We start from the raw sequence: 14,784 nt of genomic DNA on the forward strand, positions 1-14,784 counted from the left end.
AGAAAATTATATTTTCATGCCTTACAAATATTCAAGTTGATAGTAAACCCTCTTACAGAAAGTTTAAAACAAGTTTTAGTCAAAACACTCCTTCAACTGGATGATCAGGAATCATGTCTTCCAGTTCCACCTGCAGTCTCACATTTCTTAATTGATTCCATACATGTAGACAGGAGACCATGGTTTGAAGAGCTCCATGGAATCCAAGAATAACTCAAATTTATTCTCATGTGTTGGACCTTAAATGAAGCATAATGAGTATTGTGTTATGGATTTTACAACCTGTTATTTATTGTGTTATTTTTATATGTAGAGGGGCACTACTTCACTCCTGGCAACAACAAAAAAGTGTTTGGCACCCTAGACTGTATTTGAATAGTGATCAGCTCTGTCTGCATGCAATGTTTCTGTGCACAGCCATAAATTCAAAGCTCAAGTGGTAGAGAGAGGCATCTCTTCTCTTCAAACACAAGCATGCACTGACTACAACCTCAGCCTCAAGTCATTCAAGGGGCCCCATTGGAATTCACTGCTGTACTCGGGCACAAAAAAAAATCTCAAACCCCACAGGATATTGGTTAGACACAGGCACTGTTAGTGCTGTCCATCCATGGTTGTATTCCCAGCTGGAATTTCAGTTCCTGGGTTTGCTTTTAAAGTGAAAGCAGTTCCGTAACTTTATGCGTTTAAAGGGAGGGCCAACCGATGTCAAATACCATATTCCAGGAAGTATCGGGTCTCGGAGCTGAGCAATCCAAACAAGCCCATGGTTCCTGTCTCAGAAGGGATGGAATGCTTGTTGCCTCAATGCATTATAAATGACCAATCTAATATTGGCTTCCAAGTCAATCTGTTAGGAGGACAGGACTCCACACCACTGCAGTTCAGGGGGCAAAACAACACCATCTTGACATTAGGTTGCCGTTATGCCATAAACTAAAGATAACGTATAATAAGTACTTAAATTGATTGAATTGTGATGAAAAGACTGGAGTCAAATACAGTTTCATATTAGTCCTAAAAGGTTCTACAGTACCTGTGGATCTCTTTATATGGACTAGTAGGACTGCGTGAAGTCCACTGGCGTCTAAACTTTTATAACTCACACACTTTCCATCTGGGTTTTAGTGTGTGTGTGTGTGCTTGAATGTGTGTGTGCGATCAGTGCAACCTACACATGTATACACTTTCACATAGGTTTCAGTGTGCACTGTGCAGGAATTCTACCTAGTGAGCTTACCTTTTCACTGGGATATGTCATAACAGCTCTGAGCTCTGGCTATAAGCTCCTGTTTTATGAGGCCTGATGTATTTGGAGCATCTTTACATATCCCAGTACCAGAGAGCATTAGGGGAAAGATGGGTCCTTGTAAAAGGTTGGTGGTAAGATTAGACCGGGGATGTGGTTGTAGGACTGTGTGTGGTACTGAGGTTTCCAGAGTGTATTTATTGATGAGAAAACAGTTTGGTCCAACTGGGGACCAGGAAAAACGCTGATGGGTTGTATGTTGCTTATAATCTCAGTAAACCACATAGAAAATACATTTGGAGGAGGGAGGAGAGGAGAGGAGAGGAGAGGAGAGGAGAGGAGAGGAGAGGAGAGGAGAGGAGAGGAGAGGAGAGGAGAGGAGAGGAGAGGAGAGGAGACGTCTGGCAGGAGGTTTCTATCACCAAATAGTGGTGATTTTGTTTGGTAAATCAAGCTTATGTCTTGTGTTTTTGTGTTACGATGATGAAAGAACGAAATGTTGCTTATTCTGGGCCAACTTCGCACCAAAATGTAATTCTTCTTAGGTTCCTCTCTTGCCATGGTATGTCAGATTAAAAGCAGACCTTGACCTCACACATTGCAGCCATATGGTTAAAACATTTTTGCTCAGTGGATTAATGTTTTTCATAGCTGTAACTAAGGCCTGGAGATTATAACATATATCCCTAGGCATCATTCCTTGATATACTAACATGCGTGATTGGTGGAAGCATGAACATTCAATCAAATTGTTTGGGCTATTGGGCTTTTTTGTGAACTGTTTAGATTATGATTTCAACTTGCAACAACTGAAAAGACAGACATGCTCTCAAGACGGTCCCAGTGTGTGTGACATTATTTATCGCTGTGCAGCCAGGGTCTGGCATGGGGCCTGTAAACTGCACAGCAGAGAGCAGCGCCTCACTCACTACTATTAGGGCTCCTGCTTAACGTCTGTGTGTGTGTGTGTGTGTGTGTGTGTGTGTGTGTGTGTGTGTGTGTGTGTGAGTGTGTGTGTGTGAGTGTGTAATAAATCACAAATGCCGGCTAAATGCATCAACAGTGTGCCCCATGGGACGTCAGTTGGCCGGCATTCATTTACATGCATAGAATACAATGTTATCAGCAGCTAACCACACTGCCACAGGACAGTCAATTGACCTTAAGCAGTTGATACTGCAGGTGGGTGATATCAATTTGTAATTCAAAATCACACTAGGACATGCTGCTCTCGTGCATAATTTGAATTAGCTGCAATATTTGACATTTAGTGCAAATACAATGCACAATAGTGTCCTGTTCAAATTGCCATTGTTCTTTGGGTATAGCTTGAAAAGTAACTGACTGATAACCTTACTGTAGACTACACTGTCTTGTAGGCTTTACCTAGTAGACTTTCCTCTGACACAGTAGCAATATACCCTTGGGGAATGTTTGGATCATGACTCTCCTGTATCTCACACATCCATCCAGACAATAATGCACATACAGTTTGCCTGTCACACTTAAAGATGTTTTCCGCTGTCATTCAGAAAACCTGCAGTGATTTGACTCACTACTGTGATAACAGGTTCTGGACAGCGATCCAGAGCTGTCCCCACCTGTCTCTCCAGGCATGCCCTGCTCTGCTCGCTGCTTCGGATGGCGTGTTTGTGTGTGTGTGTGTAGAATATGTGTAGTGGTCTCTATTTGTCTCTTTTGTGTCTGTGTTTACTTGATATAACCAGCACTGGGCTGACTTCTTCTGTCTCACACTGTGTGTGAGTGAATCAGTGACTGCAGCAGATTGGCTGTTGTCACACTCTATACTGAGTAATGACGCCTCTGCCATAACAAAGAGGCGTTGCTGATCGTGCACACGTACAGTGCATTCGGAAAGTATTCAGACCCCTTCCCTTTTTCCACATTTTGTTACGTTACAGCCTTATTCTAAAATTGATTAAATAAAAACAATTCCACATCAATCTACACGCAATACCTCATAATGACAAAGTGAAAACAGTTTTTTTTTTTTTTTTGCAAATGTACAAAAAAAACTGAAATATCTTATTTACATAAGTATTCAGACCCTTTTCAATGAGACTTGAAATTGAGCTCAGGTGCATCCTGTTTCCATTGATCATCCTTGATGTTTCTACAACTTGATTGGAGTCCACCTGTTGTAAATTCAATTGATTGGACATGATTTGGAAAGACACACACATGTCTATATAAGGTCCCACAGTTCACAGTGCATGTCAGAGCAAAAACCAAGCCATGAGGTCGAAGGAATTGTCCGTAGAGCTCCGAGACAGGACTGCGTCGAGGCACAGATCTGGGGAAGGGTACCAAAAAATGTCTTCAGCATTGAAGGTCCCCAAGAACACAGTGGCCTCTGTCATTCTTAAATTGAAGAAGTTTGGAACCACCAAGACTCTTCCTAGAGCTGGCCACCCGCCAAACGGAGCAATTGGGGAGAAGGGCCTTGGTCAGGAGGTGACCAAGAACCCGATGGTCACTCTGACAGAGCTCCAGAGTTCCTCTGTGGAGATGGGAGAACCTCCAGAAGGACAACCATCTCTGCAGCACTCCACCAATCAGGCCATTATGGTTGAGTGGCCAGACGGAAGCCACTCCTCAGTAAAAGGCACATGACCGCCCGCATGGAGTTTGACAAAAGGCACCTAAAGACTCTCAGACCATGAGAAACAAGATTCTCTGGTCTGATGAAACCAAGATTGAACTCTTCAGCCTGAATGCCAAGTGTCACATCTGGAGGTGGCAGCATCATGCTGTGGGGATGTTTTTCAGCAGCAGGGACTGGGTGACTAGTCAGGATCGAGGGGAAATAAGAACGGAGCAAAGTACAGAGAGATCCTTGATGAAAACCTGCTCCAGAGCGCTCAGGACCTCAGACTGGGGCCAAGGTTCACCTTCCAACAGGACAACGACCCTGAGCACACAGCCAAGACAACGCAGGAGTGGCTTGGGACAAGTCTCTGAATGTCCTTGAGTGGCCCAACCAGAGCCCGGACTTGAACCTGATCAAACATCTCTGGAGAGACCTGAAAATAGCTGTGTAGCGAGGCTCCCTATCCAACCTGACAGAGCTTGAGAGGATCTGCAGAGAAGAATGGGAGAAACTCCCCAAATACAGGTGTGCCAAGCTTGTAGCGTCATACCCAAGAAGACTCGAGGCTGTAATCGTTGCCAAAGGTGCATCAACAAAGTACTGAGTAAAGGGTCTGAATACTTATGTAAATGTGATATTTCTTTTTTTTCTTTTTATAAATGTGCAATCATTTCTAAAAACCAGTTTTTGCTAAGTCATTATGGGGTTTTGTGTGTAGATTGATGAGGGAAAAAAACGATTTAATCCATTGTAGAATAAGGCTGTAACGTAACAAAATGTGGAAAAAGTCAAGGGGTCTGAATACTTTCCGAATGCACTGTATAAACACAGGCACACACACACGCATACACACACAAACAAGTGTGCACGGGACAGGCTAAGCAGCAGATGTTTGCTTCTCTTCTCCTCTTCCCCTCTCTATCTCCCCTTCTCTCTTTCACTCTCTCACTCTTTTTCTCTCGCACACCTGCAGAGTTCCCTTTGTAGATTAACATCATCAAGTCATTATACTGAAGGGCTCTGTGTGTGTGCAGCGGAGGAGCACCCCTGTATCAGCCTGGCTGTCACTCAGAGAGAGGCTTGGTTAAAAAGGAGAATAAAAGCACTGTTCTGTTTGGGCCCCTATCCCACCACTCTCTCTCCCAGGTCCCAGGCTATAAAGCAGAATATAAACTGGGTGGTTCAAGCCCTGAATGCTGATTGGCTGAAAGCTGTGGTATATCAGACCGCATACCATGGGTATGACAAAACATGTATTTTTACTGCTCTAATTACGTTGGTAACCAGTTTATAATAGCAATAAGGCACTTCGGGGGGTTTGTGGTATATGGCCAATATACCACGGCTAAGGGCTGTGTCCTAGCACTCTGCGTTGCGTCGTGCATAAGAACAGCCCTTAACCATGGTATATTGGCCATATACCACACCCCCTTGGGCCTTATTGCTTACATATAGACCTATGACTAGCCCATTATGATAATGGACCTCTGGTATAGTAAGAGACCAGTGGAAAGGAGGATATTGCTGATGTTGACTGGGGAGGAGAATGATGAGCAGCAGTTTACGTTTCAGTCTATTGGACGAGCTGGTTTCTTTTCCCATGGGATGGGGTCGTTGCAGTGAAATATGCATCATCAGGTATTGTGGTATTGTCAAGGTCACTTGGAACTCAGCGTTGCTATAAATCTAGAGAAAGCGAGAGAGAGAGAGTGTTTGAGTGTGTGTGTGTGTGTGTGTTGCCAGTAAGACTATTTTAATCCAACCTAGGGCGTCATGTGCATTACTGCTTGCACTCTATTACATTTTCAAAACACCACTTCCTCTCTCTCCCACTCTCCCTCATGATTTTGTGTTCAACCAAGCACACAGTTTATTCCTTTCCTTTCAGTATAGCCATCCTGCGATAATGTTTTGCTGGTTTTACAAAGTCAATGGATTTATTACATTCTTAGTTAGCCTTTTTGTTGGATGCGGTTTATTGAAAGGGAGGTTCTCGCTTATTTTTCTCTTTCAAAGTTGCCTCAGCACTGGGACTGAATGGTCATGTGAGACAATATATTTTTCCCTCTCTTTGACTAGAACATCTATTTAATGTACACAATAATACTCTACATGAAAATGGAAGCAATTCATTTCATGTTAGAACATTTCACTACCCCCTAAACCTCCTGTGCCCATACACACAGACAGAAACGTGCACTCATGCGAATAGACATGGTTTCACACAATTTCACACGTACAATTCATATATGCCCATTAACAAGTAGATGATGCCTATTAACTGAATAATATTCTGTGTGTAGTCACAGTGTATCGGTTTTGCCATGGTAGAATGGCGAGAGAATTTACTCCTTTGTTCTGCCATGCAGGAATTTCATTCTCAACGGGTGATTAACTACAATGTATCAGCAGGAAAGAGAGAGAGCCTCCCTCCACATGCTAGTGTACGTGGCTATGCTAATAGAGCTGCAGCCCAGTGCTTTTCCAGAGTATGACTGTGACTGTCCCTAAAGCCTGACCACCAAACCAGTCTGTTCTCCTCCCACTACTTCAGGAGCTCTTTTTAGATGCTATTCTCTGTGTAATATTAGTGCTATTCACCTACAGTAGCCCCCCCCTCTCCCTTTCTCTCTCCCTTTTTCTCTCTCTCCCCTCCCACTCTCCCTCCCTACTCCCACCTTTCTCTCTTCCACCCTTCCTCTCTTCCTCCCTCTCCTCTTTCTCCTCCTCCCCCTCTCCACCAAACACAGAAAATAATGAGACATATTTTCTCCTAATCTTCTTTGAATCCTGTAAAGAATTTGTTGCATGTCTCAGCATTCCTGCAAACCTGTCCTCGAGCGTTCCGTCTAAATCCTCGAGCGTTCCGTCTACAAAAGGAGAAGAGATGTAAAAAGAATGGAACAGAAGGTAAAAGCAGCAGGCACCTGGCCTGCTGAAATGAGTGGGAGGCTAGCTGGCATTAGACTGAGGTGGAACACAGACAAATGCTGAACAACTATTGGTAAAGATCACTGCAAGAAAGGTCATTGACGAGGATGACTCCACTCAATAAAGTTAAGCTATTGTATACTTCCTGTATTCTTCTAGTATTCTTTGTGTAACATAGGTGCTAAGATGTGTTGTGTGGCAGATGTAACAGATCATATAGCATGTGAGCTGAAAACCGTTCAACAACAGCCATGCAATACAACAATGACTGTGTCAATTTCAAACTATTTTGTTTTTGTGATGATTAAAATTCCTATCACATTTGACACCAAGGCATTTGTCTAGTTGTTTTTTGTGATGTGGTTTGGTGTGGTGTTGACCTGTGTATCATACCCCCTTGCTGTGCATGCCACTGAGAATCAACACAATGTCTTCATGTTGACACAGTCGCACAGTCACACAGATACACAAGGTGCTACATGCCTAACCACTAATTAGAGCTGGTTGGCCAAACCACTGGGAAAACAAACTGAGTCACTTGACAAGACAACACTTGGCTTGCATCCCAAATGGCACCCTATTCCTTATATAGTGTCATACGTTTGACCAGGGCCATAGTGCACTAAATAGGGAATAGGGTGCCGTTTGGGACTGAGCCTTGGCTTATCCTAACCAATGCTCCATAGCTTCACCTGCCCGTGGCACAAAACCCACAAGAAAACAGCCCCTGTATCCATCTGAAATGACACCATATTCCCTATATAGTGCACTACTTTTGAGCAGGAGTGGACAGGGTCAATACAGGGTGCATCTGTGTCACTTCCACAAAATTCCAGAACTTTGGAATGTGATGTAATGTGTTCTTGGAGAGCAGGTTTCATCAGTGAGTGTGAGTGAGCTCTCTGACTTTGCCAGGTGGAGGCTGGTGCATTGCATCACTGGAGAGAGGGTGTTGGACCTTGGCAGAGTGAAACTTCAGCTTTACCCACCCACTGCCAAAGAATGTCTGTGCTGCTCAGGAGCTTATTACAATGTACAGTATAGGTGCAGGACATATCTTATCCAAATGAATCGCTAGAGATAGACCCTTTGGGCACTTCTGTAGAATGAGAGGATTGGATAGGTGTAAGCAATATAGCGGGAATTCCACCTGGCCTATCAGAGGGCAAGATGGAGCTACCACCATATTCTGGTGGTATACTTTTTTCTATCTCAGATCTACACATATGCCTGGGGGTTAGGTGTTTGATTTTTTGCGTCCTATAAGTCAGCTGGGTAAGTAGTAGATCTTATTCAGACAGGGATCTCCACGGACATCTAAAAGCCCATCAGGACCCCTGACTCAGTCAGAACTACTGGCTATAAGCTCCTGTTTTATGAGGCCTGATGTATTTGGAGCATCTTTACATATCCCAGTACCAGAGAGCATTAGGGGAAAGATGGGTCCTTGTAAAAGGTTGGTGGTAAGATTAGACCGGGGATGTGGTTGTAGGACTGTGTGTGGTACTGAGGTTTCCAGAGTGTATTTATTGATGAGAAAACAGTTTGGTCCAACTGGGGACCAGGAAAAACGCTGATGGGTTGTATGTTGCTTATAATCTCAGTAAACCACATAGAAAATACATTTGGAGGAGGGAGGAGAGGAGAGGAGAGGGAGAGGAGAGGAGAGGAGAGGAGAGGAGAGGAGAGGAGAGGAGAGGAGAGGAGAGGAGAGGAGAGGAGACGTCTGGCAGGAGGTTTCTATCACCAAATAGTGGTGATTTTGTTTGGTAAATCAAGCTTATGTCTTGTGTTTTTGTGTTACGATGATGAAAGAACGAAATGTTGCTTATTCTGGGCCAACTTCGCACCAAAATGTAATTCTTCTTAGGTTCCTCTCTTGCCATGGTATGTCAGATTAAAAGCAGACCTTGACCTCACACATTGCAGCCATATGGTTAAAACATTTTTGCTCAGTGGATTAATGTTTTTCATAGCTGTAACTAAGGCCTGGAGATTATAACATATATCCCTAGGCATCATTCCTTGATATACTAACATGCGTGATTGGTGGAAGCATGAACATTCAATCAAATTGTTTGGGCTATTGGGCTTTTTTGTGAACTGTTTAGATTATGATTTCAACTTGCAACAACTGAAAAGACAGACATGCTCTCAAGACGGTCCCAGTGTGTGTGACATTATTTATCGCTGTGCAGCCAGGGTCTGGCATGGGGCCTGTAAACTGCACAGCAGAGAGCAGCGCCTCACTCACTACTATTAGGGCTCCTGCTTAACGTCTGTGTGTGTGTGTGTGTGTGTGTGTGTGTGTGTGTGTGTGTGTGTGTGAGTGTGTGTGTGTGAGTGTGTAATAAATCACAAATGCCGGCTAAATGCATCAACAGTGTGCCCCATGGGACGTCAGTTGGCCGGCATTCATTTACATGCATAGAATACAATGTTATCAGCAGCTAACCACACTGCCACAGGACAGTCAATTGACCTTAAGCAGTTGATACTGCAGGTGGGTGATATCAATTTGTAATTCAAAATCACACTAGGACATGCTGCTCTCGTGCATAATTTGAATTAGCTGCAATATTTGACATTTAGTGCAAATACAATGCACAATAGTGTCCTGTTCAAATTGCCATTGTTCTTTGGGTATAGCTTGAAAAGTAACTGACTGATAACCTTACTGTAGACTACACTGTCTTGTAGGCTTTACCTAGTAGACTTTCCTCTGACACAGTAGCAATATACCCTTGGGGAATGTTTGGATCATGACTCTCCTGTATCTCACACATCCATCCAGACAATAATGCACATACAGTTTGCCTGTCACACTTAAAGATGTTTTCCGCTGTCATTCAGAAAACCTGCAGTGATTTGACTCACTACTGTGATAACAGGTTCTGGACAGCGATCCAGAGCTGTCCCCACCTGTCTCTCCAGGCATGCCCTGCTCTGCTCGCTGCTTCGGATGGCGTGTTTGTGTGTGTGTGTGTAGAATATGTGTAGTGGTCTCTATTTGTCTCTTTTGTGTCTGTGTTTACTTGATATAACCAGCACTGGGCTGACTTCTTCTGTCTCACACTGTGTGTGAGTGAATCAGTGACTGCAGCAGATTGGCTGTTGTCACACTCCTATACTGAGTAATGACGCCTCTGCCATAACAAAGAGGCGTTGCTGATCGTGCACACGTACAGTGCATTCGGAAAGTATTCAGACCCCTTCCCTTTTTCCACATTTTGTTACGTTACAGCCTTATTCTAAAATTGATTAAATAAAAACAATTCCACATCAATCTACACGCAATACCTCATAATGACAAAGTGAAAACAGTTTTTTTTTTTTTTTTGCAAATGTACAAAAAAAACTGAAATATCTTATTTACATAAGTATTCAGACCCTTTTCAATGAGACTTGAAATTGAGCTCAGGTGCATCCTGTTTCCATTGATCATCCTTGATGTTTCTACAACTTGATTGGAGTCCACCTGTTGTAAATTCAATTGATTGGACATGATTTGGAAAGACACACACATGTCTATATAAGGTCCCACAGTTCACAGTGCATGTCAGAGCAAAAACCAAGCCATGAGGTCGAAGGAATTGTCCGTAGAGCTCCGAGACAGGACTGCGTCGAGGCACAGATCTGGGGAAGGGTACCAAAAAATGTCTTCAGCATTGAAGGTCCCCAAGAACACAGTGGCCTCTGTCATTCTTAAATTGAAGAAGTTTGGAACCACCAAGACTCTTCCTAGAGCTGGCCACCCGGCCAAACGGAGCAATTGGGGGAGAAGGGCCTTGGTCAGGGAGGTGACCAAGAACCCGATGGTCACTCTGACAGAGCTCCAGAGTTCCTCTGTGGAGATGGGAGAACCTCCAGAAGGACAACCATCTCTGCAGCACTCCACCAATCAGGCCATTATGGTTGAGTGGCCAGACGGAAGCCACTCCTCAGTAAAAGGCACATGACCGCCCGCATGGAGTTTGACAAAAGGCACCTAAAGACTCTCAGACCATGAGAAACAAGATTCTCTGGTCTGATGAAACCAAGATTGAACTCTTCAGCCTGAATGCCAAGTGTCACATCTGGAGGTGGCAGCATCATGCTGTGGGGATGTTTTTCAGCAGCAGGGACTGGGTGACTAGTCAGGATCGAGGGAAATAAGAACGGAGCAAAGTACAGAGAGATCCTTGATGAAAACCTGCTCCAGAGCGCTCAGGACCTCAGACTGGGGCCAAGGTTCACCTTCCAACAGGACAACGACCCTGAGCACACAGCCAAGACAACGCAGGAGTGGCTTCGGGACAAGTCTCTGAATGTCCTTGAGTGGCCCAACCAGAGCCCGGACTTGAACCTGATCAAACATCTCTGGAGAGACCTGAAAATAGCTGTGTAGCGAGGCTCCCTATCCAACCTGACAGAGCTTGAGAGGATCTGCAGAGAAGAATGGGAGAAACTCCCCAAATACAGGTGTGCCAAGCTTGTAGCGTCATACCCAAGAAGACTCGAGGCTGTAATCGTTGCCAAAGGTGCATCAACAAAGTACTGAGTAAAGGGTCTGAATACTTATGTAAATGTGATATTTCTTTTTTTTCTTTTTATAAATGTGCAATCATTTCTAAAAAACCAGTTTTTGCTAAGTCATTATGGGGTTTTGTGTGTAGATTGATGAGGGGAAAAAACGATTTAATCCATTGTAGAATAAGGCTGTAACGTAACAAAATGTGGAAAAAGTCAAGGGGTCTGAATACTTTCCGAATGCACTGTATAAACACAGGCACACACACACGCATACACACACAAACAAGTGTGCACGGGACAGGCTAAGCAGCAGATGTTTGCTTCTCTTCTCCTCTTCCCCTCTCTATCTCCCCTTCTCTCTTTCACTCTCTCACTCTTTTTCTCTCGCACACCTGCAGAGTTCCCTTTGTAGATTAACATCATCAAGTCATTATACTGAAGGGCTCTGTGTGTGTGCAGCGGAGGAGCACCCCTGTATCAGCCTGGCTGTCACTCAGAGAGAGGCTTGGTTAAAAAGGAGAATAAAAGCACTGTTCTGTTTGGGCCCCTATCCCACCACTCTCTCTCCCAGGTCCCAGGCTATAAAGCAGAATATAAACTGGGTGGTTCAAGCCCTGAATGCTGATTGGCTGAAAGCTGTGGTATATCAGACCGCATACCATGGGTATGACAAAACATGTATTTTTACTGCTCTAATTACGTTGGTAACCAGTTTATAATAGCAATAAGGCACTTCGGGGGTTTGTGGTATATGGCCAATATACCACGGCTAAGGGCTGTGTCCTAGCACTCTGCGTTGCGTCGTGCATAAGAACAGCCCTTAACCATGGTATATTGGCCATATACCACACCCCCTTGGGCCTTATTGCTTACATATAGACCTATGACTAGCCCATTATGATAATGGACCTCTGGTATAGTAAGAGACCAGTGGAAAGGAGGATATTGCTGATGTTGACTGGGGAGGAGAATGATGAGCAGCAGTTTACGTTTCAGTCTATTGGACGAGCTGGTTTCTTTTCCCATGGGATGGGGTCGTTGCAGTGAAATATGCATCATCAGGTATTGTGGTATTGTCAAGGTCACTTGGAACTCAGCGTTGCTATAAATCTAGAGAAAGCGAGAGAGAGAGAGTGTTTGAGTGTGTGTGTGTGTGTGTGTTGCCAGTAAGACTATTTTAATCCAACCTAGGGCGTCATGTGCATTACTGCTTGCACTCTATTACATTTTCAAAACACCACTTCCTCTCTCTCCCACTCTCCCTCATGATTTTGTGTTCAACCAAGCACACAGTTTATTCCTTTCCTTTCAGTATAGCCATCCTGCGATAATGTTTTGCTGGTTTTACAAAGTCAATGGATTTATTACATTCTTAGTTAGCCTTTTTGTTGGATGCGGTTTATTGAAAGGGAGGTTCTCGCTATTTTTCTCTTTCAAAGTTGCCTCAGCACTGGGACTGAATGGTCATGTGAGACAATATATTTTTCCCTCTCTTTGACTAGAACATCTATTTAATGTACACAATAATACTCTACATGAAAATGGAAGCAATTCATTTCATGTTAGAACATTTCACTACCCCTAAACCTCCTGTGCCCATACACACAGACAGAAACGTGCACTCATGCGAATAGACATGGTTTCACACAATTTCACACGTACAATTCATATATGCCCATTAACAAGTAGATGATGCCTATTAACTGAATAATATTCTGTGTGTAGTCACAGTGTATCGGTTTTGCCATGGTAGAATGGCGAGAGAATTTACTCCTTTGTTCTGCCATGCAGGAATTTCATTCTCAACGGGTGATTAACTACAATGTATCAGCAGGAAAGAGAGAGAGCCTCCCTCCACATGCTAGTGTACGTGGCTATGCTAATAGAGCTGCAGCCCAGTGCTTTTCCAGAGTATGACTGTGACTGTCCCTAAAGCCTGACCACCAAACCAGTCTGTTCTCCTCCCACTACTTCAGGAGCTCTTTTTAGATGCTATTCTCTGTGTAATATTAGTGCTATTCACCTACAGTAGCCCCCCTCTCCCTTTCTCTCTCCCCTTTTTCTCTCTCTCCTCCCACTCTCCCTCCCTACTCCCACCTTTCTCTCTTCCACCCTTCCTCTCTTCCTCCCTCTCCTCTTTCTCCTCCTCCCCTCTCCACCAAACACAGAAAATAATGAGACATATTTTCTCCTAATCTTCTTTGAATCCTGTAAAGAATTTGTTGCATGTCTCAGCATTCCTGCAAACCTGTCCTCGAGCGTTCCGTCTAAATCCTCGAGCGTTCCGTCTACAAAAGGAGAAGAGATGTAAAAAGAATGGAACAGAAGGTAAAAGCAGCAGGCACCTGGCCTGCTGAAATGAGTGGGAGGCTAGCTGGCATTAGACTGAGGTGGAACACAGACAAATGCTGAACAACTATTGGTAAAGATCACTGCAAGAAAGGTCATTGACGAGGATGACTCCACTCAATAAAGTTAAGCTATTGTATACTTCCTGTATTCTTCTAGTATTCTTTGTGTAACATAGGTGCTAAGATGTGTTGTGTGGCAGATGTAACAGATCATATAGCATGTGAGCTGAAAACCGTTCAACAACAGCCATGCAATACAACAATGACTGTGTCAATTTCAAACTATTTTGTTTTTGTGATGATTAAAATTCCTATCACATTTGACACCAAGGCATTTGTCTAGTTGTTTTTTGTGATGTGGTTTGGTGTGGTGTTGACCTGTGTATCATACCCCCTTGCTGTGCATGCCACTGAGAATCAACACAATGTCTTCATGTTGACACAGTCGCACAGTCACACAGATACACAAGGTGCTACATGCCTAACCACTAATTAGAGCTGGTTGGCCAAACCACTGGGAAAACAAACTGAGTCACTTGACAAGACAACACTTGGCTTGCATCCCCAAATGGCACCCTATTCCTTATATAGTGTCATACGTTTGACCAGGGCCATAGTGCACTAAATAGGGAATAGGGTGCCGTTTGGGACTGAGCCTTGGCTTATCCTAACCAATGCTCCATAGCTTCACCTGCCCGTGGCACAAAACCCACAAGAAAACAGCCCCTGTATCCATCTGAAATGACACCATATTCCCTATATAGTGCACTACTTTTGAGCAGGAGTGGACAGGGTCAATACAGGGTGCATCTGTGTCACTTCCACAAAATTCCAGAACTTTGGAATGTGATGTAATGTGTTCTTGGAGAGCAGGTTTCATCAGTGAGTGTGAGTGAGCTCTCTGACTTTGCCAGGTGGAGGCTGGTGCATTGCATCACTGGAGAGAGGGTGTTGGACCTTGGCAGAGTGAAACTTCAGCTTTACCCACCCACTGCCAAAGAATGTCTGTGCTGCTCAGGAGCTTATTACAATGTACAGTATAGGTGCAGGACATATCTTATCCAAATGAATCGCTAGAGATAGACCCTTTGGGCACTTCTGTAGAATGAGAGGATTGGATAGGTGTAAGC

The 14,784-nt window shown here is 44.0% G+C and overlaps 1 protein-coding gene across 1 annotated transcript in view; it reads left to right on the forward strand.

The window, feature by feature from the left end:
• Positions 1-14,784, forward strand: part of LOC121585517 (Golgi-associated kinase 1A-like) — a 37,060-nt gene that overhangs the window by 881 nt on the left and 21,395 nt on the right. The window lies entirely within an intron of this gene.

Source organism: Coregonus clupeaformis, chromosome 17 (assembly GCF_020615455.1).
Source record: "Coregonus clupeaformis isolate EN_2021a chromosome 17, ASM2061545v1, whole genome shotgun sequence".
Classification (NCBI taxonomy): domain Eukaryota; kingdom Metazoa; phylum Chordata; class Actinopteri; order Salmoniformes; family Salmonidae; genus Coregonus; species Coregonus clupeaformis.